This window comes from Cyanistes caeruleus, chromosome 5 (assembly GCF_971803275.1).
Source record: "Cyanistes caeruleus chromosome 5, bCyaCae1.hap1.1, whole genome shotgun sequence".
Taxonomy (NCBI): domain Eukaryota; kingdom Metazoa; phylum Chordata; class Aves; order Passeriformes; family Paridae; genus Cyanistes; species Cyanistes caeruleus.
Window position 1 is genome coordinate 23,569,711 of NC_141705.1, and position 27,636 is coordinate 23,597,346.

Below are 27,636 nucleotides of genomic sequence, written 5' to 3' on the forward strand. Positions count from 1 at the left end.
TCTGGTAGATTTTACTCTCTGGAAGACCAATCACTTCAGGTAACAGCTTGTAGAAAAAGACCTATGAGCTTCACCTTCGCATTGACGGTGACCACTTAGGATCAAAGCAAAATAAAGACTTGAATATATCAAGAGCTGTTCTCAACAGCTATCTGTCCTCAAACATACAATGGAATTGCTCATCACATAAGCCTATGACTAATGATGTCCTGATGAAAATAGGAATTCAATTTCAATTCTTCTAGAATAGCCAGAGGCCTTTTGGTATTTTCAGGATGTCATTTTGGTGTCTGGACCTTTATGCAGTCTGAAACAAAGAACAAGCACTTGCAAAAGAAAGATAAGGAAGTGTCATGTACAGCCTGAGCACAAAATCTATGCTTCAGCTCTAATGAAAGGCTGTTTATGCAAAAAGCAAAGTGATGCAAACACAGGCAGGACACCAATGGGAAAATACAGGAGACTTCTATGGCAAAGTGTACATCACTGCATACCACATTTCACTGCATACCACATTTCACTGTGGGCAGCACTCTAGAAGGAGGGAGGGCAAAAGAAAACCAACCAAAAAGGTGGGGAAAAAAGCACTTAAAATAAGAACATTTTGACTTTCCTGAAATTCCACCCACTGCAAAAACTCAAGGTGCTCAAGGACCCCAAACCAAATATACTCCACTGAGGAGTTAGTCGTCTCCAGAAACAGTGTAGAAATGTGCTCTCTCCACTACACTGGAGTGAAAGACCCCCTTCCACAGCAACTCTGCAGGTAAAGTGGAGGGAACTGGAATCACTAACACCCTTGCATGAAGATGTCAGAGCCCAGCATCTCAGACCCATGAGGCAGCTGTCTTCTGCAGATGCTAAGAGCCAATGCTTCCATTCAGACTGAAGCCATATGCTAACCCAGTAAGTTAACACCAGATTATTTTCCCCAACTTTTCCTTCCAGTACACTTTTCAATGGAAAGAAAGTTAAAACCTAGAGAAGTTGTTATACTCATTAATTTCTGCAGACTCACTGCAATCATAATTGGGCAGTCTAACTGCTCAGAAGATTATGCCAGTGATTCAATTGCACTGCAATACAAATAAGGATATCTGCATAAAGTGGGCTGCAAAGTACTAAATATAAAGACCTAATGAAGATATATATTTGTGCATCATTGCCCTTTCTAATAGAGTTTGGAAAATTGAAGGCAACATACTATTATACATCATGTGCTATTATTCACATAAGTGCCTAAATTACAGAGTTTTGGAAGATACTAGTTATATGCTTATTAAAAAGTCATTTATTTCATCATATAAAACAGACCTCTTTCAAGACTGAAATAGGAAACATAAAAGCGACATCTGAATAGCAAGTCTCAATTAAAAATTATTTCTGCTGCCATAAAAACAGCTTTTGCCTCCAGATTTTGGGTTCCCCTCTCACACTGAGCCCAGCAGGGGGAGAATTTCTGAACTCTAATTCATGCTCTTCACATTTATCTTCTTTCAAAGGAAAAAGTGTGCTGAGTACAAACCGTGACAGAAGTTCACAACTTCTCAGAGCACTGTATAAAATCATACCACTTAAGTACAAAGTCAGAGGACTTGAATAAATCAGGTTTAGACTAGAGGCTCTTGGGGGCAAGGGGGAGGTAAACATCCACACCAGATTGAGCAAGATACAGAAACCATTATTTTAGAAGCAGAGGACACCCTCAAATGTGCAAAGGATGTTTAGATGTAGGGATACAACCAAGCTAGCCTTTGCAGCACGTGTGATGGAGGCCTTGGCTCACCTTGCAGGGATGAAGATGCTGAGTAGCTGTCAATTGTATGGCCCTTAATGAAGCCCTGGTGGTATTTCATACCCAGCTATCACTTTTTGGTTTTCCTTCCTTGTTCTTTTCACCTTGTGCCTAATTGACTGCAAGCTTGTTTACCACTGGAATCTGTTCAGCTTCACAGTACACGGGCCAGGGAACTCCACAGAGGGGCTGCAGCAGTGCCAGTGGCTGTAGGGAGCAGTCAGCCCCCAGCACCCCAGCAGTCTCTCCTCCAGGACGGGAACGGGGACAAGGAGCGATGCCTGGGCACAAAGGGTATCCAGGTCAGCTGACCTGTGACACTCCAGAATCAGCTGCTCCTCAAAGTTTTTCCTACCCTGTGAACACGAACTCCCAAACCCCAAGTTCAGGGTTTGATGAGCCTAACTTCTCAGAAGCCATTTAATATCAGAAATGGCTTTCTAAGTACTCCCTTCTCCCTCAAAGGATTTCACACAGCTTCAGAGAGACAGACAAAAGCTTCCTCTCAGAATTTAAATATAAATTTATATTCAAAACAGGCTTAATTCCTAAACTGCAATTCGTTTTATGTGAAGGGATTTGTCTTTATCATAGAAACCACAGCTGTTCAAACAGCGTCTGATAGTACTTTTTTGTCCTATCATCACTATTCCTTCATTAACCACAGTGTATAGCTTTTATCTTAACTGTCAGAAGGAAGCTCTGAAGTTCTAAGTTACACAACTTCTACTTGAGTTGAGCAGCCTATTACCATCCTCACACCAGAGACACATTAACCACTACCCCAACACTGCACAACACTGAAGTGACATAAGGAACATCTTTCCCAAATTGCTCTTTTAATCATTCAACATGCATGTCCTCAGCTAGAAACACCAAGCAGAATGCAACCCTCCTCCACAACCAGCTTTTACAACCAAGGATGCCAGACATTGTTTTTGTAATTGTAAAGGATAGCACCAAGAGTGCAGCTGGCTGAAGTGAGGTGCCTGTTATTCTTCCTTTGACTTCTTCATATATTCTTTTCATCTGTGCTTGGTGATATGGGCTTGAAGCTCCGGAAAAAGAGCATGAATCTAAAATCACACACTACATTTAATCTGAATGGGTCTGAAGGTTTTCAAGAGATTTCTTTTGGATTCAACAGCAAGCTTTTGAAAGAGCTAACAGTGGTACCCTTCTTGTATCCCTGCAGATGGGGTAGCTCTACATCTTACACCTAATCCCCAAACCTTCACAAGCTCCCCCAACTTCTCTGCCTCTCTGCCTAAACTCTTCAGAAGTGCAGGGAGTCTGGAAATATATGGAATATAGAAAAATAAAACAAATTAAGTTTTTAGCCTTTTGTTTCAACCTCTCTTAAACGAATTCTTAAGTTCATTTAAAATGAAAAGTGCAGTTTTCAAGGCACAAAAAAAATTAAAAAACTAAACAAACTTTTACAATGAGAAAGGAGTTGGAACAGAATACCTCAATTTTAATTGTTTTAAAGAACCAAACAGGAAGTTCATGAAACGTATCCCTAGCCATGAACACTTTGTGGTTTTCATTGAAATGTACTGATGTATCTCAACTTTGGCCGAACTTACAACTGCACATATTTCAGGGCATTAGGAAACTTCAGAAAAGAAGTCCTCTTTTTACTCAAGAACACACAAAAACTTAAAAATTTAAGAAAGTCTCCCTGTTGTAACTTAAAACCACCACTCAGCAACAGGGAAAACTTCATTACAATGCTGCCCCTCGTGTTGCCATTGAGCTGGTAGGCTTTCCCTACCTTGGTGGCCAAAAATAATCCACGCTGGGAGAAGAGGATGATGAAACACATAAGTAACATCAGTCAGGGACCAGACAGTGACTTTCTATGCAAGCCTTTCTTGTTTCCATGCTGTGGTAAGGCCAGATTGATAAAAGGTGTTGAATTGCAGTTAAAGGAACTCTGGAAAAGCAAAACACCACAGCAACAGGAGTCGAGCCAAATGCAACTGGATGTGTTTGCAAACCCTGCCAGGAGCATAATGACCATTGTAAAATGTAGCTGTCCTGACAAGGCAAAGGAAAAATGCTCCCGAGCACATGCTACTCAAAGCCTGTAACAGCTTAGGCGGCCAGGCTGCTAATTCCTGTTGTTCATAAGTTTTTAAACAATTTATTGACTAGTCTTTCAAGAATAAATAGCCTGGCACTCACTCAAAGTCTTTTCTTCACTTAACCATCCATAATAAAAGAGTTGACCTGCAAGTAAACCAACAACCAGCCAGAGGAATTTCCCTCCTGCCAATTCCTGGATGTCACACCACCCCTGTAGATGTATCTACCATGCTAGCTATCTTTTACATGACCAAACACTAGACTGCAGCTGGCACTTTGAACACCAGTGCTAAGAATCCAGGTGGAGAAATTTCCCCAGGGACTATGGAAAATGAGGCCTTAAGGGCACCTACACCTCAAATGTGACTCAGTAAGAAAAGATAGATGTGTAATTATTTTACTACCAACAGAACAACACCCCTCAAGCTACCTCCCTGCACATTTTCCCCCGAAACACATAAGCACAGTTACCAAGTATTTGAAATATGTAGGAATCCTTACTTAAACTAGACATTAGAGCATGTGTTAAATTCCCTAGCACTGCCAATGTGCCAGTGTAGACAGATCCTTTCATGATTAAGCACAGGGTAGTTATGCAGGAGCTGAAGGCAGGCACCCTCATGGCAGATACACAACACTCTTAACTCCTTTGTTCTCATGTGTTGCAACACAAATAATTTTATTGGTTGCTAAATACTATGTTTCCATATAATTCTAAAATTGTTCCACAAGAAAGTGTTTTTCTCAATATAATGCTTTCCTTTACCAGCACTAAAAACACTACTTGACTTAGGCAGTTTAATATGACCAGGGAGGCTTAACAGAGAATGAGGTGAATTTAACAGCAACCTTTAATTATTTGCTTGGGGAAGGGGAGGAATTAGAACTAATCAGCCTCACTGAATCTTCCTATCCATTTAAACCTGGGGGAAAGTTTTACAGCAGGAAAGTGTTTGTTATCTTTGTATTTCTGGTCACACAGGGACATAAGCAATGTTACTACAGGTTACCCATCGGGGAGGGATGTGTTCCACCCTAATTGCAGTTAAAAGGTATGTCTGTACACAGAAACCTCAAATAACACTGCAAGTTTACATCTGCCTTGGCAGGGAGCAAAACACAAAAAGGGAAACAGGGAGAGATGGTTATGGTCCAACCCAGCACAACAGACTGAAATATCAAACAGCACATATACTTACAGCTCCTCTGCTCTGTGCCACAGCTTCCCTACCCTACTCCCATTGCACCATGTACAAAACCCATTAGTAATCGCCTGTTGCTGTGCTCCTGCCTTCCACACAAAGCCATGCTTTTTTTGAACACTGCTCTGTATCAAACCCACTGCAGTCACTTAAGCATTGCCAAACACTTTTGAGTCCAAACACAGCTACCTTACTTCACAACATACTGCAGATTGTTTTAGAAGGGAAGGAAAGAAAAAAAGCAAAACCAATAAATCTTTAGCTTAGGGCAATTTTACCTTGTGTTTTGCAGCTTCTCTATAGCAAAAATTATGCTTTATAGCAAGAGAATATTTTCAATTAAAGTATATCTTGATCTCAAAATTTCACCAACCTGATTCAAACTCCAGTCCCCCCACATCAGGTAAGTAGTTTCTCATGGGTTTTTGATATATATCAATATTTTAAAATTGATAAAATTTTTGAAAGCATCAGCTGAACCACTAGGACTAAAAGCATGTCTCTGAAAAACCATCCTGAAACTACAAAGATCTCACTGCCAGGAAAGAACATCGAAAACACGCTCCAACTTGGCTGATGCTTGGACACTGTCAGCCTAAAGCCAAAGCGTTCAGAGTCAGATACTTCAAGGAAGAGCAAAGCTGTCTCTGTGCTCTTCACTGTGCAAATGACCCAATGTCAACACCCAATGTCCAGCCTGGGGAGGGAGAGGCATCATTTTGTATGAACAAAGTGGCATGTCTTTCAAACATGGTTCAGGGACCACTTCCACTTAGAGGGAAGTACTTCAGCACACCAATTCTACTAGCACCAGTAGGCCAAAGTCAAAGTCTTGAAGACATTAAAGTACTGCCTAAAATACAAAAGCAAAGCCAAAGGAACCACATATTGTGAAGAGAAATTAAAAAATATTATCCTGGCAGGTAAAAGCATTTTCGCAGAACATCAAAATCCCTGTTGTAACTTAATAGCAGCATCCCAAGCTATTCAGATCCGAAGTTTTTTTTAAGAATCCTGGAAACAACGAATTTTACAGAATTAAGAATACACAGTGCCATATTTAACTCCTGACCATGAGTGACTCAAAGTCAACACTTCTCCATCTTATCTTACTCATGCCAATTCCATTGGGTTACTTAGAATTAGCATACCACCCATCAGTAACAAGGCTGGCAAATGCTTTCCTTTAGACAGGAAAAACTTATTTTCTACACTGTTCTTTGAGTCTAACACAGGAAAGATTTTACCACATGTATTAAAGGTTCGCCACTGACTGTCTACATAAAATCTTGAATTGCTGCCCAAAAGATTTTAAATACAGTAGAGTATTTAGAGAAGCCAACCCTCATTCTTGCTCTAACATCTTCTCTGTTGATCTTACAGAGCCACCTTGATTTGCCATGCAGATCTGCAAGGAACAAGAAGAGACACTACTTGGATCATCACTCCCTGTCTTCATGGGCTGGAGATGGCAGCCCATAACTTACATACCATGAACTGTGGAAAGCTGACAGCAGGGAAATCCTAGCACTGCTCCTGGGACTGCCCATCCTCCCTCAGCACTATGTTCAAAGATACTAATTACTTACACACTGTAATGCTACACGGACATCTAAAAACATCAGGGAGAGGGGATATCTTTTGGTATTCTTAAGATAGGCAACTCTAATATACAAAGTAAGCTCAAACCTGGGGGGTTTCAGGTCACACACAACATGACTATGAACTTTATAAATTCAGATAATGATAGTATTTAATAAATACTAATTATTATACAACCTTCTATATTTAATACACTGGTATTAGAATTATGTATGCAGTGAAGTCCTTGCCAAAGCTTTTGCAGCAAGAAACACCAAAACTCTGCTGAAGCTTTTGGAATTCACCTCTGAACAGCCAAATAGGAAACTGCAACCACAGTTTGGGAAACCATAAAGCCACAAGCAGTTCAAAGTCCAGGAACTGTAGAGCACTTCTCCCTTTTCCCAGGCTGAGCAAGCCAGTCCAGTCATTCTTTGTGCCACTTCCAGAGACAATTAGCAAAATTTTGTTTCAATTAGCTTTTCCAGAGCTATAAGCACAAAGAGTGCTGTACAACTTCAGAAAGTTGTAGAAAGAAGAGGTGAGATCAAAAACATGCAAACTGAGGCAGAGCTGGAAAGGAGGCAGGGAAAGACCAGATAAAACAAGGGACAAGAAATCCCAAAGCGTGTGCCCCCCAAAATGCTGGGTACTATGTGGGGTAAAACCAATACTTGCACCACCAAGTTGGATTTCAAATTATCTTTCTGACTTCTCATTATCAAAATGTTTAATTCCTTCCTAGACAAGAACTCTACAGTATAATGGCTCTAATTCTTCTGTATAAGGGCTAGATACATCTACATCATCTCATTTAATACCAACAAGATTAATGCACCTTTTGAGCACTCCTAACTTCTGGATGACAAATTTTTTTTGGCAACATCCACCCCTAGTCTTCTCCAATCTAAGCATTTCCTTTGCTCTTCTATTGTTTCCCCTTTAGTACAATCCTTAACTGCTTTGTAGCTCTAACAACTGCCATAACAAATGTTTTATTAAAGACCCGCTGAAATAAAAATATTTATTCTGACTCACATCTTAAGGTAGGAAAAAGAAAATAAAGGGTCATTTATTCTGACACAGTCCACCAACAGATTAACTTATTCTGCATTTTGTCCCATTTTCCATACATGACTTTCACTAGTCTTTCCTTTAATATCTGTTTTAAAACTTAACAGTCTGACTGTTTCATTTGTAAGCACATACGATGCTTCAAACGCAGCAGGGCTGCTACGATTTTGGAAAATAAGTAACTTTTACACATGTTTATATTCTATTAGAACCAAATCAAGAAATATGCAAAGAATGAAAACACAATACTTCATTGCTCAGAATAGAGTTTTTAAAAAAACCCAAAAAAACATGAAGTTCTCTTTCAGAGAGTCTACAAGAAAGAGAAATAGGATACAAGAAAAGGAGAAAGAGGATATAGAGGAAAAGGGGAAAAGGCTTCAAACCAAAAGGGAGTAAGTTTAGAGTAGATATTAGGAAGAAATTCTCTACTATGAGGGTGGTGAGGAACTGGAACAGATTGCCCAGAGAAGCTGTGAATTCCCCATCCCTGAGGAGGTGTTCAAGGCCAGGCTGGATGGTGCTTTGAGCAACCTGCTTTAGTGAAAGGTGTCCCTGTCCATGGCACAGGAGGTGGAATAAGAGTTTTAAGGTCCCTTCCAACCCAAGCTATTCTATGATTCTATACAGAGAATAAAAAATATGGTTAGTCATCCAAGAAAATAACAGCTTTTCCTACCGCTTCTGTTTCACTAACTCCAAGAAGCAGCAGTCTGCTGAGAATGAGAAATTCAAAGTTTGTATTTTCCCTCTCAATATGAAAAGTCACCTCAAGGAAATCCACATTTTCCACAACAAAATATACCTGTTAATTTCTGTTCTTTACAAAATACCTAGTATAGAGCAACAACATTGCTGTCCCTGTAACCACCAATAACCACCAGCACTGGAAATTAGTCAAGCAACTAATTGCAGACAAGCACAATTGTGTCACAGGCCTTGAGAGGTGTTAAGTCACTCCATGCTGGGGAAGAGACACGTGAGACCTTTCAGCTCAGCTGGCGGCTTGCAGTGCTCATCCTCAGAAATCCCACACTGCTGTACCGAGATAACAAATATATGTTTGCACAAAGGGATCACTGACATGAAATTTAGCCAATTTTAACCAGTGTTGATACCTGAGAGCATGAGAATTAATTCATTGGAGCAAAGCTCTACTGCTTACATATTCTAAGTTTAGTTGGAGCAGCAATTTATGCTGTATATGCTGTAAGGTTACATACACATGACAGTCTTGATGACAGTCACTCAAAAATTCACAGAAAAAAACCCAGTACTATTCTCACTATGCCTGCCTGGATGTACAGGCAGTGTGTAACCTCTCTTTAATAGCACTAAAAAGTGTGGCACACATGTAATTAAAGCATCAGAGTTCTTTAATAATAATATGATCCCACATCTGATGGTTGGCTGCAGCTAAATGAAACAGAAGAGCAATTAATGATTTACACAAAATCAGGATGGAGGGTAAAAAGTAAGATGTGCTTCCTCTAGACAAAGACAGTAGGACCTAAGTGATAATGATTACCTGTGACGATCCAGGAAAACAGACCATCTGTGATAAAGGCAATCTGAAGGTGTCTACTATACTATCATCACTTCTACGTCCCATTTTTATCCTTAGGAAAAAAAAAATAAAAGAATTGACTGGTTTCTTTTGTATTACCAATGGCCCCACTCAGAAAATTATTATGGCAATTACTCCTTTTAAAAAAAAACTTTTTTTTTTTTTTAATACCTTCTTCTGCCCTTATAATATGGGCCAGCAGTCAATTACCCTATCACAGGAGTAAAGTCCAAAACATGCCACTTGTCTGAATGGTGGCATCAACAGACCTCCTTTGGCAACACAATCACTGCTGACCTGCTGACATGCAACTTGCATACAAAGTTTTCAGTTCAAAGAACACATGACTTTAAGAAACTCATCCATTACAATCAGTATTTGGGGGAAAACACCTATCAGTGTGGTAGGACCTCAACACAGCACCTATGATGCCTTGGTATCATCTACCTAACAATTTCATTTAGAATGCTGGGAAAAAAATCACAAGACTTGCTGTTCTCCCTCCTCCCCTTCCACTGTGATTCATTTCTGAAGACAAAACTTCTCCTTTCTAATGTACATTAAATGTTTACGCTTGCCTGACTCAAAGTGGAAAGGAAAGCATAAAAAGAATAACTGGGTCAAGGGTGTAATTATCAAAAGTTGTATCGATGTGGCGAAATCCATGTGACAACAGGAAAACCAGCAGATCTAAAAATTCCTGTCAGCGCGCCATTTCTTAACTTTGTACTCAGATCATCTAATTAAAAGCTGCCAACGCCATACTAGCATTATAAATACTTTGCTTTTATCTTTGAAGATAAATGTTTTAAGAAAAAGGTTGTTTTAAACACAGATATTGCTATAACATGAAAAAGCATAGAGCAAATGAAGGAAATGAGCACGCAAAAGCCTCCTAATACTACTTCTCTTCAGAAGCAATAAGCAAATTTTCTGATCTTAATTCTGACAATAAACTGCTATTCTAAAGTAAGCTCAGTTTCTGAAGCCATTCCTGATGACCCTTAAAACAACAGCACTAGTTAGACTTCCCAGTGGAGCTGCCTTTTTTTTTTAAATACTTGCTCACCATCAGAGGGTATCCAGCCTACACTGTCATTTCACTATGGTGCTTTGCCTCTGTCAATCTTCAGCAGACCCTCTGTAAAACCAATCTACTTCAGCTGCATAACTTCACCTTGTAAAATTGTGATGTGCTCTTCAATTCAAAGCCTTTTGCTTCAAATTGAACCATTTTATCAAGTTTAAGACATTGTGTAGCTTTCTAGTTATGGTTAAAAATCTCCACAACACCCATTTCAGAAGTACTAATAATTTTACTACCATTTCCTGTATGCTGTGCAGATACCATCTGAGGTAAGAAAGTAGGAGCATCCACAAGTGTCAAGCATTCATGTGTGCACTGCTCTGTTTCAAAGAAAAAGTTCTTTCACCCACAGCTCCTGAATGAAGTAGAAACATGGCTAATCAATGAGCCTGCCACACTCAAAACCTTTGGAAAACGCTCATTTTTAATCATCCACTTTTACCAACCAGCTGTGGCCACTTGACAAGCTTTGCACAGGGTGTCTCATGGCCTATTAAAACTCCCTGTTGTGCTGTGAAAGCTTTTGAGATAGCTTATGCCTCTGAATTAGAGGTAATGACAGCTACAGCTACTATTACATTAGGAATAGCCAAGAAAATGCAAAGGAACATAGCTTGTGTCTCAAACTTCCATGTGGAAACTTCAGTTTCTGCAAAACAAAACACAATTATTTTAAAATTTGGGTACTTAGAATCTTGCAGGATAAACCTTGGCCTGCCCTTAAAACAGACAAGGAGAGGAAAGAAAGAAACCTAGAAAACATTTTAAAATGGATTTATTTATATCTAGCACACACTATGCCTCCCCACTGCTCCATAGAAGAGTTTTATATCCAGGTTAGTGTCTAACTCTGTGCAAGTTACTTAGGGTTATTTTATTGTTGCATTTTGCATCAAATCTCATCATCTAGCTCCTCTGTGTAACTAAAGTTCCTTCTCATCTATTTGTGTACTAGGTCCTGCCTCCAGCAGAGTCCTCTTGCAGGTGCCTTTCCTGAGCCAGCCTTTGGGAGCACCAGTATCTTCATTTTGGAGTTGCAGGGTATGTGTGTCACTCTCCTTAGAGCATCTCCTCTGTCAGTCTTTAAAATCTATTCAAATTCAGTTGCATCCTCTAACATCATGAATCTAGAATTTCAACACCTCCTCTGAAGCTTGTGCAAGGAGGATTCACATCCTGCCATAACAGCACATTGCATCTACCCGTGCTTAAAATATTTGCTTGCAACCTCAGCTCCAAGAACAACCCCAGAATGAGGAAAGCCCAGCTCCCTGCTAGAACATTGGCTGCCTGAGGAAGTTATCAAGTATTTGCACTCAGCGGCAGGGAAAACTCAGGACATGCTCACACTGTGTGCCAAGCAAGAGCTCTCTAGGCTCTGTCAGCCTAGAGTGACAACACTGCACAGAAAGTATCCACCCCATTACTCTGGGAAGACTAATGACACCAGTACAAATATCAGCAACCTGTGAATTTTCCATCCCTGTACCACAGCAAAGGCAGTATAGGCAGCAGAAGCTAAAGCTCAACGCTAGTTAGGTTTGAAGTTGGATCAGCATGTCCTGAATCAGCCCCACACTGTCCAGTCTTGGTTTTACAGCCATGTTGTGTGGGCTGACAGTCTTATTTTAAACCTTTGCATATGTGTTATTTAACCCAGATTTAAAACAACCTTGGGACTTACAGATGTGAACCTTAACAGCTTTCGAGGAGTAATAGGATTTATCAGGCCAAAAATTAAGGGGTTACAAACTCAAGTTTCTGATTTATAGCAGAAGCTCATATTTCCTAATTTAATTTCAGTCTAGTGCAAGCTGGGATACCAGATCAAGTGCTATTTTCTCCAGCTCTATATTTACACTTCAAGGACTATGTAGAAGCACAGAGCAAAAGCAAAAAAGTCAGCTAAATGGCTCGATTGTGAGCCATTTTGGGGAGGTTCAGAGAAGTTTGGTTTACGTGTCTTCAAACAGGTTTTCAAAGTAGTATAGATCTAGACATCAATCACAACTCAAGGAAGGAGGACCCAAACTCTAAATTTAGGAAAATAATAGCTTTACCTTGCATATGCACAGAAACTTAGAAAAGCATTGTGATGAAAAGGAAGGTTTCTCTTCTGCCCTAGTAGGAGGTGCAGCTGAAGAATTTCAGCCTCACCCATGCAAAATTAGATATTTATTTTGGATAAATCCCACAAAACGCTTTCCGCCCAGCCAGCACTCCTACCTGCTGGTTTGGCAGCAGCAGAGCCAGGCTGTGCTGCAGGATGGCAGGCAGCCAGCCACCAGCTCCTGGCCTCTCCAGAGACTGCCAGGGTAGACTGCTCAGTGAAGCCTCAGCGTTACTGCAAGGCAAGGACAGTGACAGCTCTCAGCTGCCGCATCTCTGAGGCTAAGAGGGTCACCAGAGCCTCTGATACCAGGGAAACAGCAAATTTAGGGATGTACCTTGCCATATCCTGCCTGTTCCCTTCCCTGTAACACATGCACACACCCTGGAAAGGAAGGAGGACGAACATCACCTCCTGACTTGCTGGTTGAACCAGGGAAGCACCAAGAGATCCCCTTTTTTCTGCCTGGAATCAAGCAAGTAAAACCATATCACGTCATTGCATGTGTTCCTACACAGCGGCTGGCCATGAGCATGGAGACTGTATTTCAGAACCAACATGCAACATATGCTGGCTGAGTTCTAGCCAAAGCAATATAAAACAACAGAAAGGTGACTCCTGCCTGAGAAACAAACTTTAACAATGCTCTGAGGTTCCCATGACTTCAGGACATCCTTGGCATCAAGCCTCATTGGCACCCCTCAGAACGCCCCAATTGCACCTCTTGATGCCCCTCCCCACACAGACCACTCACTGAGAATTCCTGAATCTTCTGTGATCTGCCATCAAGAGTTACACTTTAGTGCAAGGGCATCACAATACTGACATGCTGCTAGGCTGCAAAGACAAACTTCCCAGGAAGCGACACTTAAGCTATTTCCCTGACAAACAGCACCATCTTTATCACATTAGGACATATCTATATTGGTTTTCAGGAAAGAATTACTGGTCCCTAAATGCTCATATGCCTCTACCATAAAGCTTCCTATATTTTGGGAGATACAGAATCATCATTTTTACCCTTGTTTAAATCCATACTTGCAAAAGAAAATATACAGGACATTTTAAAAAATGTTTACACGTGTCAGTGCTGACATAACAGCATGTCACATAACATGACATAATGTAAAGATATAAAAATAAGGTTAAAACATACATACATAATTAAGCATTGTTTGCTAGAAGTTCTTGTACATGTTTTAAATAATAACACATGCTTAAAGCCAACATTGTTTTGTGTTACTTCAATATCCTGTGTTAGTCGTCTTACCAACCTACAAAGTTTTCTAACAATAAGTCCGATCTCAAATGTTTTTGAGAAGCAAACATCAAATAATTAAAAAAATGTGTTTTTTCTAACGTTTCTTTTTCAAATACACAAGTATCATCAAATATTTTTCCTAAATTTGAGAACTTTTTAAGGGAATTAATGTCAAACTTCTCAAAAAAAATAAATTTAAAAATTCTGTTTCTCTGAGTACATGCATCTTTTCATATACAGCTGTGTTAAACCACTCCCTTTACTGATGGTTTGCATGTTGTTTCACTTATTTTCTTGAATTATGGTGGGAAAAAGAGAGAGGAAAGGAAAGAAGAAGAAAAAAATAAGTAAAAGGCAAGCAGGCTCCCACAGGAATCAATAAATATGAGTTTCTTCCCAACCTGCCACTCCACCAGGGTGCCTGACCTGGTGAGATCTCACATTCCCCAAAGGTTTTACACCCAGATGGGTATCGGGGAAAAAAGACAAAACAACACACCAACAAAAAAACCATGGAGATCATGCCTCTCCTGCTCACATAGGAGGTGCTAACTAGACAAGATCACCACATAGTGCTGAAGGTTTTCTTAATGCCATGTGCATCCCAAACACCCAGGCTGCCTACTGTATTTAGTTCCAGACAAATCTTCCTGTAAGCTCATAGATTGTGGCCTACTCATTTGTATCTCCAACTCATTTAACCAATTTAATTAATCTTTCCTTCTATTATGCCACATTTAAATCCCAATTTGGTCTGTCAAATGCCAAGTTCTCCAGGACAGAGCATTCCTCCTCCTTATTTCTCTTCCTTGCAGTTCCTTTCAGCTAAGAAATATCTCCTCCTAACAATAAAGCTCTTTGCAAATAGAATTGACAAGGTAAGTGTAAACACAAGAGCAATGAATTAGTTGCCATATTTACCCAAACTTCTCCTTCCACTGCCTTATGAAGTGGAAGCAGTAGTTTGGGTAAATACGGCAGTAGTCTGGGTAAATGAAATACTATATTAAATACATAGGATGGCTTAATGTCAAGCTCCTCATTTGCTGAATTCTGCAGCTGGCCTGTAAGAGCCCTGCAGCATATCCCTTCAACTCATCTGAGAAATTATACTTACAAGGTTTCCAATAAAGTCTTACCTAATTTGTGCCAATATTAGGCACACTAATGGTTTCCATTTAATAACTGTTTGGAGGGCTTCCTATCCTGAGAACACTGCAAAGAAAAGATATGTTTCTACAACAGATAGCAACAACAAAATATATAAAGCTTATGGTAGTTTCTTCTGTTAAAACAAGTTAATTTATAAAGGTAAGAAACATTAATGCCTGTCAATTTCCTTCTCTTTGGAATCTGTCCTTCACACACAGTAATTATATCAGGAAACCTCTCTCTATAACCAGCTAACAGACATAAGGAAAAAATCAGTTGTGACTAAGAGAGTACTGCATGAAACATATATTAACACAAACATTAAATCCAAATGGTATTTTTAAACACATCATCTATACTTGAAATCTGCAGAAGTACTTCAGAAATGTTCCTTTTGGTGGCTTTGAACATTAAACTACACATTGCGCTTAAGGCAAACAAAAATTAACCTCCAACAAAACAACTAAACACACTGCAAAATTGCTTTAAAGTGTATCATTGTGAAGCATGACTATTTCTTCCAGGAGGGTTTTCCCAAAGGCAGACAGAGCTGATACTTTGTCTGACAGGGTTAGACAATTATTATCTGGGGTGCAATGTAATCCACCAAAGAAGACAAAGGAAAAAAGGCTTCCCCTTAAGTCTTCTACAGAAAATAAGAACAGCCAAACAGTAATAAATCCCTGAGTTATAACTCTATTTTGGCATAGCTACAGGAGGACACACTGAGATTTTAGTGGAGGTTTTTAAATTGTGAAGTCAGACAGATTAAACTGTCAAATATAAGTCTGCCAGGAGTTTGCTTAAAGTACTTTTCAGCCATAGCACTATTCATAAGGTAAAACAAACCAGGATTACATACACTGGATATCTGGGACTGAGGTCAGAAGAAAAATTTGCATGTTTTATTTTCTAGAAAACCTCCCTCTGACACATATTACTTTTAATGCACTACTACTTAAGTTAGTAATTTACATTTGTAAATTACTAGACTGAACTGCATCTGACTTCACCTGAGATCGGTGTTCAGTATCAAATGCAGCAAAAACTACTGATAAACGCACATATTTCCATCCAGTTAATCATCCTAATTGGTATGCAGACCACTTTAAAAATGCACTAATCAGTGTTAGACTCAGATGCAGGGTTTGTTCAGCAGTAAAAGTCATGATCTGAATACTTATCCAAACAAATATCACATTTTCAGGGAAGACTCAAGCTCAGCACATTTCAGTTAAAGAAAGAAAGAAAACGTTTTTAACATTGGAGAAACAAAGACAGAACTTTGAGGCTGACCTTAGATCTCCAGCTAAATCAAGTTTCATCTTTTTAAGGCATAAAGAAACCCACTTTCTTTAACAAGGTTAACTCACTATCATGAGAGTGATGGAGGCCAAGGGTCTGCTGTCTTTATCAGGGCAGACTCCTACATTCATTTCCCCTTGCCTTGCTGCAGGATCTGCTCTTACACCCTTGACAACAGACTTCAGCAACCAGGAGCTCCCGGATGAGGCAGAGATAAACCAGTGTTCATTAGCAATCCCAGAACACTCTCCAAAACACAAGACTTCCCTCAAATTTTTCTGCCAGAGCTCTACAGCCTCCCACCTCTAACACACCTTGCAGGTGAATGGAAAGTGGTAAAAGAGACAATAATCTCAGCAGGGATCCAGAGGAAGCCAAGCAGAAAGAAGGAATTCTTTTCTCAGCCAGGAGCAGACGTACAGACAAGCAGCACTCCTGGCTAAAGGCCATAGAGGCTGCAACAAGGTCCCAGGAGGCTGCAGACAGACCAGACAGGCATTTGGAACCAAAAGCCACCAAATGTTTTGAAGGGAAAGCTTGCACCCAACCCTGCACCAAGCTGAGAACAGCCAGAGGTTCAGCAAGTACCTATAGAGGTTTTGAGTAAGAGTGTCTTGTTAAAAAAAAAAGGTCACAGAAGACAACAGATTACAAAGAAATCAGGCTGAAGGGTAAAAAGAATTAGGCAACTAAAGCAGGACACCACACAGAGCATTCCAAGAACACCTTCTGCTTCTTAAATCTCTGGGGACAGCACAGATTAGTCCTCTGTCCAAAGCATAATGAGACAAGGAAACAGGCACAGAGGTAGTGGTCACCGTGTGAAGCAGTCAGGCACTGCTGACAGTCACAGTATCCATTATATGGCATCTGCAGCTGTTTGTATTCCATGTTGCACACACAATATCTTTCAAACCAACTACAGACTTCATAGAAGTTCAACTACTGCAACCAGCATGTCAGATAACTCAGCTACTCTGCAGGACAGCAAATGAGACAAACACCATGCACAACTAGCTCAACTAGACTTGTTTTCAAATTTAACTTCATTTAATTCTGGTCTTTCAGTCACAGCATACCTTGGAGAACTGGTCTCAGTTCACACTACCTGGGTCTATTGTACAGCCCCCTGCAAACTCCTTTTTCAGAGGATTTATGAATTTCTCATATACTAGGGGGAGGAGGAATGGCTGCAGTTCATTTTTAACGTGAAAGTTGATATTTTCAAACAGCTCACACATACAAACACATAGCTTCCTTTTGCACAGCTTGGACTTTAGGGAAAAAGATTTTCCACACAATTAGATGCAGTTGTTAGACAACATATTATTCACTATTATTATTAACACATATAGAGGGAAAAAAATGAATACGCAAAACATTTCAGAAAGTGGCCACTAAGCACATTGCAACCATGTAGCAATAAAGCTGTAAAGCAGGAATTTTTATAGCAGTTTTGTAATGTCAGATTTTAAAAATAAGAAACAATAACACATAAAATCTATTATTAACTCAGATATACAGGAAAGCTTTTCCTGAGTCACCAAGCCTTCTCTCCTACTGTCACAGCCAAGCATACAATACTTCCTCAACATATCTTCAAGAGCCAGTTAAGGGGCTTGCTCCCATTTATCCCTTTTTAAGGCTGTTCTAGAACCTGAACCCATTTAGGGAAGAAACTGTGCAAATTTCAGTTTAAGTTTATTCATGCCAGTTTATATCCATTTGTTCTCATGCCAACATTGTTCTTTAGCTTAAATAGCTCCCCTCTCCCTTTCTAGTGTTTATATCCTAGCTGTACTTGCAGACTTCAATCATACTCCACCTCAGCCTCATTTGCTAGGCTAAACAAGCCAGGCTTTCCTTGTCTTCTCTGGAATAATTGACATTGCTGTCCTCCAGCGTCAGTCTGCACTGTCCCACCTGCAGCACAGGTGAGAGAACCCGTGGCTGGCACTCCCCAGGAGACACCACCCTTCCTGCCTGTGTGCTGGTCTAACACACTCCCACCTCCACCTTTACTTTCTCCATAGGAGCAGCAACTTGGCCAGAGATCAGCCAGTGCCCCCAGCACATCCCTGGCTCTACTGCTCTCAGCAATGGAGCTCCTTGTTTGCAGTAGGGTACAAAGGCACAAAGGTAAGACTAGAAAAGGATACACAGTATAGTTTGTCTTCAGTGTGGATGATCTGTTCAAGTATGACTACACATCCTGTGTCAAAGCTTGCTATCTGATGGAGATGTAATCAGTCAATTGCTCACCATTACCTTTCAACTACGAGGATTCACTTTAGTTTTTCACATCATCTGCTAAAAAATCCTTACAGCAGGCAATCTCAAGTACTCAAATTACCCCTTAACAAGCTCCTGAAGTCACCACTCTCTTCAGCTCAAACCCTGCAGCAGCCCTTTCTAGGCTTCTCAGGCATTTCCTAAGGAAGTCACCATCTCCCCTGACCAATGGCACAGGGGGGTCTACTCAACACCACACCAAAAATGACCAGTTTTGTCACTGGTTTCCAACTTAGCTGCAGAACTGAAAACCGAAAAGAATAAGCCAGGTTTCCGAGTCATGCATTTCCTCTCCTAGCAAATGATTCCCACAGTTGTAATCTACTATTTAGATGACTCTTGCTGGGAAAGGCACTCACACACTGCTTCAGAGCCAAGAATCTTCCTCCTTGTTACAACAGTTCTGTTTTCTTCATAACACAGGCTAAAATTACTCTTCATCCCAAAGAGTCTTCTCCAGGCCTTGATTTCCCTTAGATGACAAAAAAACCCAAAAAAACCAAGCCAGAAAGTATTCCATCACACATTCATTGCTGCAAAGGAAGAACAAAAATATCCACACTCCGCATGACTGTTCCAGGCAAGGAAATTAATCAGCCAAGATTTTGTCCCAAGGTCACCATAAGAAGATGTCTCTTCCTTTAAGTGCTAGGACATCTGCACCATTATTTTAACTAAATGCAATTATGCCAGCAGAAAATAGTTTTAAACACAAGACTGACAACCCATTCAGAAAATACCAGAGCACGAGATGGCAGGATGATGACATACAGGATCTAGAACAAACTGGTGGAGCACACCTCCGAGCCAGAGGACACAGCAAAGCTGCAGCAGCTCAGCAGCAACTGTACCTCAGCTTCTGGGGCAACACAGCAGATCTTCGTGAAGCACTGAAACTTGCAGCAGATATGGTAACCCTGAAAACTGACTGCAGATACCATATACGTTGTACCAGTAGCATCCACAACACACAAAGCCTATACCAGCGCATCACCACTGCAGAGTTGAGGTTTTTTCTTGGTTTTGTTATTTTGTATTTAAAACCCAGAAGTACACTTACCCTCCCTAGCAAGCAGGAGCCCAGCCAAGAATTATAAAACATTGCAAACAAGCGGGAGAAGCAAGGAAGCACAAATACAAACCGTTACACTTTCTATTTTATCTGTCTCTCTAGCCGCAACGAAAAGTAGCTCCGTTGCTGCCTTGGGGCCCAAGCAAATTCCTGACAACTTCCAAGACGAATTCATGAGCTCCACGTTTTGTTCCGAGAACTGTATTTTTTGCACGCTCCCATCTGCAGCCCCGCGCGCAACCCTCACTCGAGGGTTAATTTAATTTAATCAAAGAGCTCAACTCGCTCACTCTACTAATTAAAAAAGAAAGAAAAAAACAACAGTGAAAAAAAATTGCTACTTGTACAGGCACTTTTACCATTTTCCAGGCTTTTTTTACCGCACCGCCACCAGCAGAACAAGACCGGCTGCCGCTGCTATTCGCCGCCCGCGGGAGCAGAGCCCACGCTCGCCGCAGGCTCGGCCAGCGCTCTGCAGTAGCAGCGGCAGCGCTCCTGCACACCGGGGGAAGGCAGCGGACAGCAGGCCGGCCTCGGCCCCCACCCCCGGCACCGGGATGCGCCGGAATCGCCCCGGGCAAGGACGGCGGGACCCTCCCCCGGCCTCCCGCCCGGTGGCAGCGGCAGCGGTCCGGGCGGAGCGGCGGCACCGCGGGCGGCCACGCACCGGGGTTCTGCCGCGGCACGGGACACGCTGCGCTGCCCTGCGCTGCTCTGCCCTCTCTGCCCTCCCCTCCCCGCCGCCCGCCACGGAGCGCACCTGCCCGCCGCGCCGCTCCGCCGCCCGCCCCGGAGGCGCCCGAAGCCGCTGCGGGATGCGGCCAGCCTTCCGGAAACGCTTCCCAGCCCGCTGCGCTTACCCAGGAAACGATTCCGGCCGCCGGCCGCCGCCGCCCCTCCTCTCCCTCCGCCCCGGCCGCCGCCCAAAGCCGCGGCCCGCAGGGTGCCGGCCGGGCCGGGCGGGGCGAGGCGGGGCGAGGGGGCGATGGGCGCCATGTCGTGTGGGCCCCCGGCGGGCCTGCTCCCGCCCCGCCTGGGCCGGGCCGCTCCCATCAGAGCAGATGCACCTCTCAGAAGGAGAAGAGGTTGTGTGTGTGTGAGGCAGGTCTACGCCCTGGGAAAAAAATATAAAATCTTCTTTTTCTCCTTAGGGGAAAAAAGAAGGGTCTGGCTCGTGCTTGGCAAGTGTAGTAATGCCCGTATCAAGGTGAGGCAGTGCCTCCTAAAATGCCACTTGCTGTATCCCCGTGCTCCTCTGGCAACAGTGAGGGGCAAAAAAGTAGCCTGGTAGGTAGCCAAGTAGGCTGGGAAGCCCTAGAAGAAGATTTTATCACTCTCTACAGTTACGTGAAAGGAGGTCAGGGTTGGTCACTTCTCCCAGGTGAAAAGAAGAAGAAGAAAGAATAGAACAAGAAGAAAGCCTCAAGTTGCACCATGGGAGGTTTATGCTGGATATTAAGGAAAATTTATTCTCTGAATGAATGGTTGTTAAGCATTGGAACAGGCTGCCCAGGGAAATGGTGGAATCACCATCCCTGGTGATACTTCAAAGGATGAGTAGTTTTAGTATTTGGTGATGTGGTTAAGTGTCAGACTTGGCAGTGCCAGTTTAATGATTTCCAACTCTAACACTTGTATGTTTCTATGATCCGAAGAATGGGTTGTTTTTCACAGTGGATATGGGCACCAAGTAGTAACATGGCAGGGGGTTAAAGACCCACATGGCTGGAGAACGTTAGCAAACTCCCCTGGTCATGGATTAATGGAGTGTGCTTGGCATTGGCATAGTGCTCCAGGCAGCTGTGTTCTCGTGGGTCTCAAAACTCAAGTCGCCAGTTAGAATGGAAAAGAAGGAGGTGTTCTCATATGTGGAAAACAAACAAGTAAAGGAATAGGCCTGGCAACTTCACTGCTCTAACCTACATGCACTGCAATAGGATTATGGTTCAGATAATAATCTCTAGACACATCTTGAGATGGATGAGTAGAGAATCACAGCAACATCCCAGACAGTTAGAAATGAGGTTTAATAGAGCACACCCGCAGGAAGAGATTTCTGTTTAATGCCTTCCAAATATGTGGAATATTGTCTGTTCTGTCAAGCTAGACATTTGAGATTGCAGGGGAAGAAATTGGTCATTGCTAAAGCAAACGTTCAACATAAGATGGTAGTTCAGTGGAAAGTATGTAATAGAACTTTTACTTCTACACCTTCTAACACTTTTAGGAGGTCCCTGAAACAGCGGATGCAAAACAATCAACAGTGAAATAGTGGCATATTGAAGTGACCTAAGATGTATAACGAGGTCAAAGGAGTCTATTACAATAATGAAATTGGCATCTCATACATTTTCTTACATGTTCTTGCAAATGTAAACACATTTAGTAGTCCTAGTGATGTGCCCAAGCCTACTTTAAAATTTATCCTACCTTTTATAACAGCAAATCTATTTATCTGCGAGAGATGATTTTTCCTATGCATTCCATAGCCTTCTATACTTTGTTCCCTGTCTTTACAATTATGTTACTGGTAATAACAGAACACTCAAGAACTGAGAACAATTTAAAGGATCATTAAGATTAATAGCAATATTATTTTTTTAAGTAGAAATGCTTATTGACATCCACCAGCCTAAAGAACAGAAAAAAATATTTGTAATTATAAGTACTACACTGATGAACAAGAAGAAACAACAGTTAGGTGAAGACCTATGACAGGCAAAGTAATTCAGAGCAAAGCACCTAGAAATTGTACTTTAATATTTAATAACTTACTCTTAAATGTATTTAATTACTCTTAAATGTGTGGTGTTATCCCCTTTTTCCATTTGTCTTAAAATTGGACATGATTTAATCTCCTAACACTTTTATAGGCTAGAACTCACATTTTAATTGATATTTTTAGATTCAAGGCTATGATGATCACCCAAAAAAGCCCCCAAATAGTTATAATGGTCTGTAATAAAATTGTGTTATCGTGATCAGTTTCAGAAGGACCAATGACCTCCTGAAACATCCAAAGGTGATTCATCAAATTCCAGCATTTGCAAATCAAGTTTCTTCCCTCTTTAACATAGCACATCAAGCAGCAGGAGGGAAAGCTTTTATGCTTTGACAGCATACTGGAGAAGAACTCTCCCTGGAATATGTATTATATCTACTGAAGAGATGCAAGACAACTAGCAGGTTACCAAGATTATTAGTGAATAGCCTATTAATAAATTTCCCTGACAGAAATGCTCAGGCAAGATACTTAGAAATTCATGTTCCTTTAATAAAGTGTGATGACACTGCACTGTGGTTTTCACTATGTGGTTAGAGTTACGATTAGTATTTAGTTACATAGTCTATATAATGCACTTTGGATTGCAGTATAATAAAAAGTAAGCGGTGCCATAAAAAGGAAGTGTTGGGGGAACAAAATAAGGCATTTCATATACATCCTAAATGGACAGTTGCCCAATACAGTCGCTTCTTGGAAACATTTCTGTATGGATACAGTGTTTGCCTAGGCTTAGCAAATCTCATCAAATATTTCATATAATTTTTGGAAGGGACCCACAAGGATAATCAAAGTCCAAAGTTGGACACCTACTCTTTTACTTAAGAGACAAACATCTTGTGGAATACTGTTTATAAACAACAGTGGGGGAAAAAAGAGAGGCCTTTCTATATTATCAGCTCATACAAAAAGAATTTCATTGTCATCTTACTGTTCCTGTGTGTGAACTATTGACTGCAACTTTATTTTGGTCAAAATCTCTCCAACTTTGCAACAAGGAATGACAGTCCGTAGGAATCTCCATCGGCAAGAAAACCTCTGCAACTGACCTTCCCCACTGCCACATGGGTTTGCAGGCCTTGCATCAGGCCTGACTGTGCCCCAGGTGTGCTCTGAGGAGGAGCTCACAGTTTCTCCCCTGCTTTATTCCATGTAGCAGCTTTTTACTTGTTAGTCTCCGCGTAGAGGGAAAATGACAGTCTGCGATGATCCCATCTCGAGAAGCTCGTCTCTCCTACTGCAGTGGACACTAGGGAAGTGGTGACTATGAAATAAGCAAGGCTACCATCTAGTGGTGCCACTGCGCTTCCATGGCACAGGGAAACGTACACCATCTTTGGCTGAATATATTGATCCTAAACACAGAAATTTAACTAAGAAAATTCAGTTACAGCAGAATGGTTGGAACACTTTCTCTAGTATTTTCACACAGCTACATTGTCTCCATTTTAAATACAAAATCAAACCATTTTCCAGAAAAAGCAAAACCCACCACACACAGTGCACCTGCAGCTGGGAGATTTAAGAATTAGACTCTTAGCATGTAATTTTTAATTACAGGCTTGAATATGATTGGAAGATTCAGTCCCCTAGATACATTGCTTCTCAGGACATGTGTGAAAGCATGTATCACTCCCATTATTTTGAATTCCTATCTCTTTAGTGGTCCCTGGGCTAGCATATAGTGAAAGGTTAATTCTGCCATGAACAAAGTTCCCTGAGTTATTCTATGGAGAAGCAAAGGCCAGAAGACATCAGTCCCAGATAAGATTATTCCAGTAGCTAAATCAAACCAGAAACTAAATCAAGGCCTCCTGCTATATTCATGGAGCCCTCTCCCATTTTCTGTATTAACTGTCTCAGGCACATGGCCACTACCTTAATGAAGGCTGTATGGGAACAAGTGCAAATGGAGCAATTTGTAGGCTAGCAGTTCTCTGATATCTTGGCATGCCAAGCAAGGCAGAATGATAATTTTGAAGTTTCTCTCTAGCTCTTCAGGAATGCAAAGCCTTGCTTCCAGGAGTGGTTGTAAAGTAATTATAAATGATCTCTAGGACATCTATCTAAATGTGATTCTCTGATCTCTCCTTTCTGTGCCTGTTACACAGCGGTATATTGGGATTTCCTAGAGAGAGGGTGAAGGAAAGGTGGCCTGATCTGACTGGACCCCAGGAATATAAACTCCTTGGCTATGTGGTGAATTTACCCAGCCCACCCACTCATCCAAACAGGGACAGCTCCATTTTTTTATTATTTCCAGCAGGTTCTGAGCAGTGTGAGCAGGGTGACTGTGTTCGCTCACAATCACCATATTTGAATACCAACTGACCACTGCAGGTAAACAGTCCATGTGGGACTTCCTTCTAGCTGGAAGGGCCAGATGGGGGAAAGATGCTGTTTGTAAGAAAAAAGCTGCTATTAATGCAGAGTTTCTAGATGTTACAGAAGCTGCTTAGGCACTGCTAGAAGCCAATAGCTGCTTTCAGAGCTGAGTTTTCTGCAAACTCCGCTTACTCTTTTATGTGGCTCTGGTGGACAAAAATACTCGAAAGCTGCCACAGAGCAAGGCCTGTAATTATAGGTAGTCAGATAAAGAGAATAGCTCACACTTTCAAAGCTGACATCTAGCTAGATTTTCTTGCCTTGGCTGCTTAGAATGGGACCTATAGCCCTGATGGGTGCTGAAACATATGATCACTAGTATTTTCCTACAACTGAGAAATAGGAATACAACAGAGATTTTTGTAATGTAGGTTTCATTTTAGACTATAAATATTTTGTTGTTCAAACAGCATATAATGAAGCACAATTTCTAAGTTTTAGGAAAATACCTCTCCATTGCCAGCAGCTGCTGGGCTTCAGGCCTTCTGCTCTGGCATGTTGGAGCTTTCCCTGGAAGAACTTCGCTGCAGGGTCTGCCCCACAGGCAGCCAAGGATGATGTATCAGTACAGCTCCCTGTGAGGCAGTCAGGAAAGCCATGTTTCAGGCCAGAATGGCCGACCCATTCATGACACATATGGTTTGAGAAACCTGCCACATATCGTTGAAGGTGTTGCTACCCATGGCAGGAGGTTTGAGACTTCTCTCAAAGATTTTTTGAATAGTCTTGGGAATTGGAGAGGTCACAGTTGACTGGAAACTGGCAAATGTTGTTCCAACTTTCAAGAAGGGCAAGAAGGATGACCTTAGGTACTACAGACCTGTCATTCTAACTTCTGTGCCTGGTAAAATTGTGGAGAAAATTATTCTGGGAGTTCTTAAAAAACACATGAAGGACAACATGGTCATTTGTCACAGCCAGCATGTCTTCATGAGGGGACAGTCCTGTTTCACTAACTTAATTTGCTTTTATGACAAGTTAACTCACCTAGGTAATCAAGGGAAGCCAGTTGATGCAATCTTTTTGGATTTCAGTAAAGCTTTCCATAGTGTCTCTCAAGTATCCTTCTGGACTAAATGTCCTGCACACAGCTGAATAAACACATCATGGGTTGGGTGTCACGAGTCAGGCGCAAAGGGTTGCAGTGAATGGGGTGACATCAGACTGGGGACCTGTCACTAGTGGGGTTCCACATGGCTCTAATTTAGAGCCAGTGCTCTTCAATGTACTTATAATTGACTTGGACACAGGACCTGAAAGTAAGTTTACCAACAGTTCTAAATTGTGAGAGCTGTTGACTCCCTGGAAGGTAGAGCAGTCCTGCATAGAGACCTCGGCAAATTAGAGTGCTGGACAATCACCAAGTGTATGAAGTTTCACAGGGTAAGTGATGGATTCTGCACCTGCACATACAAACTGGAGGATGAGATGCTGGCAAGTAACACCTTGGAAAGAGACCTCTGTGTTCTGGTCAGTGGAAAGGTGAACATGAGTTCAGTTCAGCAGTGCCCTGGCAGCCAGGAGGGCCAAGCTTGTCCTGGGGGGCATCAGGCACAGCATCACCAGCCAAGCAAGAATTGTTCCACTCTGTTCTGCACTGGTGCAGCCTCATCTTAAATACTGTGTGCAGTTTTGGTCACCACAATTCAAGAAGGATATAAAGCTATTAGAGTGTCCAAAGGAGGACTATGGAGATTGGTGAAGGGTCTTGAGGGAGAGCCATACGAGAGCACCTGAGGGCACTTGGTCTGTTCAGCCTGGAGAAGAGGACACTGAGGGGAGACCTCATCACAATCTACAGCTTCCTCATGAGGGGAAGAGGAGGGGCAGACACTGATCTCTTCTCTGTGGTGACCAGTGACAGAACTTGAGGAAACAGCATGAAGCTGGGTCAGGGGAGATTTAAGCTGGATATTAGAAAAAGGTTCTTCACCCAGCAGATGATTTGGCACTGGAACAGGCTCTCCAGAGAAGTGGTCACAGCACCAAGCCTGATAGATTTCAAGAAATGTTTGGAAAATGTTCTCAGACACATGGTGTGATTATTGGGGTTGTCCTGTGCAGGGCTAGGAGTTGGACTTCGATGATTCTTATGGGTTTCTTCCAACTCAGGATATTCTACAATTCTATCATCCTTATTGGATGATCTTTAAGGCTTCTTCCAACCCAAACCATTCTAGAATTGTATGGTTCTATTAATTCTATGGTTCTATGTTATGCATATATATACATTCACACCCACTAATACACATTAAGAGGTACAGAAAGCTAAGATAAAGTTGGAAATGCTAGGTTTGCTAACAGCAGAAGGTCAGTGCTTTGTCTCTGAAACAAGAGAGACAAAAGTCCAGTGCCTAATGTCCTAAATACAACTAGAAAAGCCCAGGCTGCAAATGCACTCAATGGGAATTTTGCCCTACGTGTATAAACATACACAGGAAAGAGCAGCGTGTTTTGCGTTTATATTTGCAACTGTAGAATGTGATAGAGTCCCATTGTTTTTCTGATCCATAGTGTAGTTTCCCTCGCAATCTAAATATTTTTCTCCACTGAGACAGGGATTTGTTTCAGCATGCATATACTCCTCCACTAAAACAGTATGGCTCAAGGTCCAAATGATGGTGTTCTTCATACTAACATGTGCTTTGGGTAATAAATTCAGAACAGCACTTGTTAAACTGATCAGAAAAGAAGTTTCTCTATCAGTGACAAACACTGTCTAAACACTTCTCTAACATTTGGAAATATTCTCCTCCTTGTGTAGTGTGAAAAAATTCTTGAAGCAGAGGGGGAAAAAAAAATCCTCCCTTTCTCAGCACAGCTGGTGCTCTGAGAGCAGTGTCTGAAGATGCACAGGAGGCATTATAGTGTTAGGTTCTA

The 27,636-nt window shown here is 41.6% G+C and overlaps 1 protein-coding gene across 45 annotated transcripts in view; it reads right to left on the reverse strand.

Moving 5' to 3' along the window:
* The window catches only part of APBB2 (amyloid beta precursor protein binding family B member 2), a 158,508-nt gene extending 137,979 nt beyond the window's left edge, over positions 1-20,529 (reverse strand). For 10 of the 45 annotated variants that reach the window (XM_086891288.1, XM_086891265.1, XM_086891300.1 and 7 more), the window contains exon 1: positions 20,350-20,489. The gene's annotated coding sequence lies outside the window, so the exon portion shown is untranslated. Of the gene's footprint in view, positions 1-9,271; positions 9,363-19,948; positions 20,266-20,349 lie in introns of those variants that run through there. The other 35 variants (XM_086891289.1, XM_086891283.1, XM_086891260.1 and 32 more) reach the window with 17 other exon arrangements.
* Positions 20,530-27,636: the final 7,107 nt, after the last annotated feature.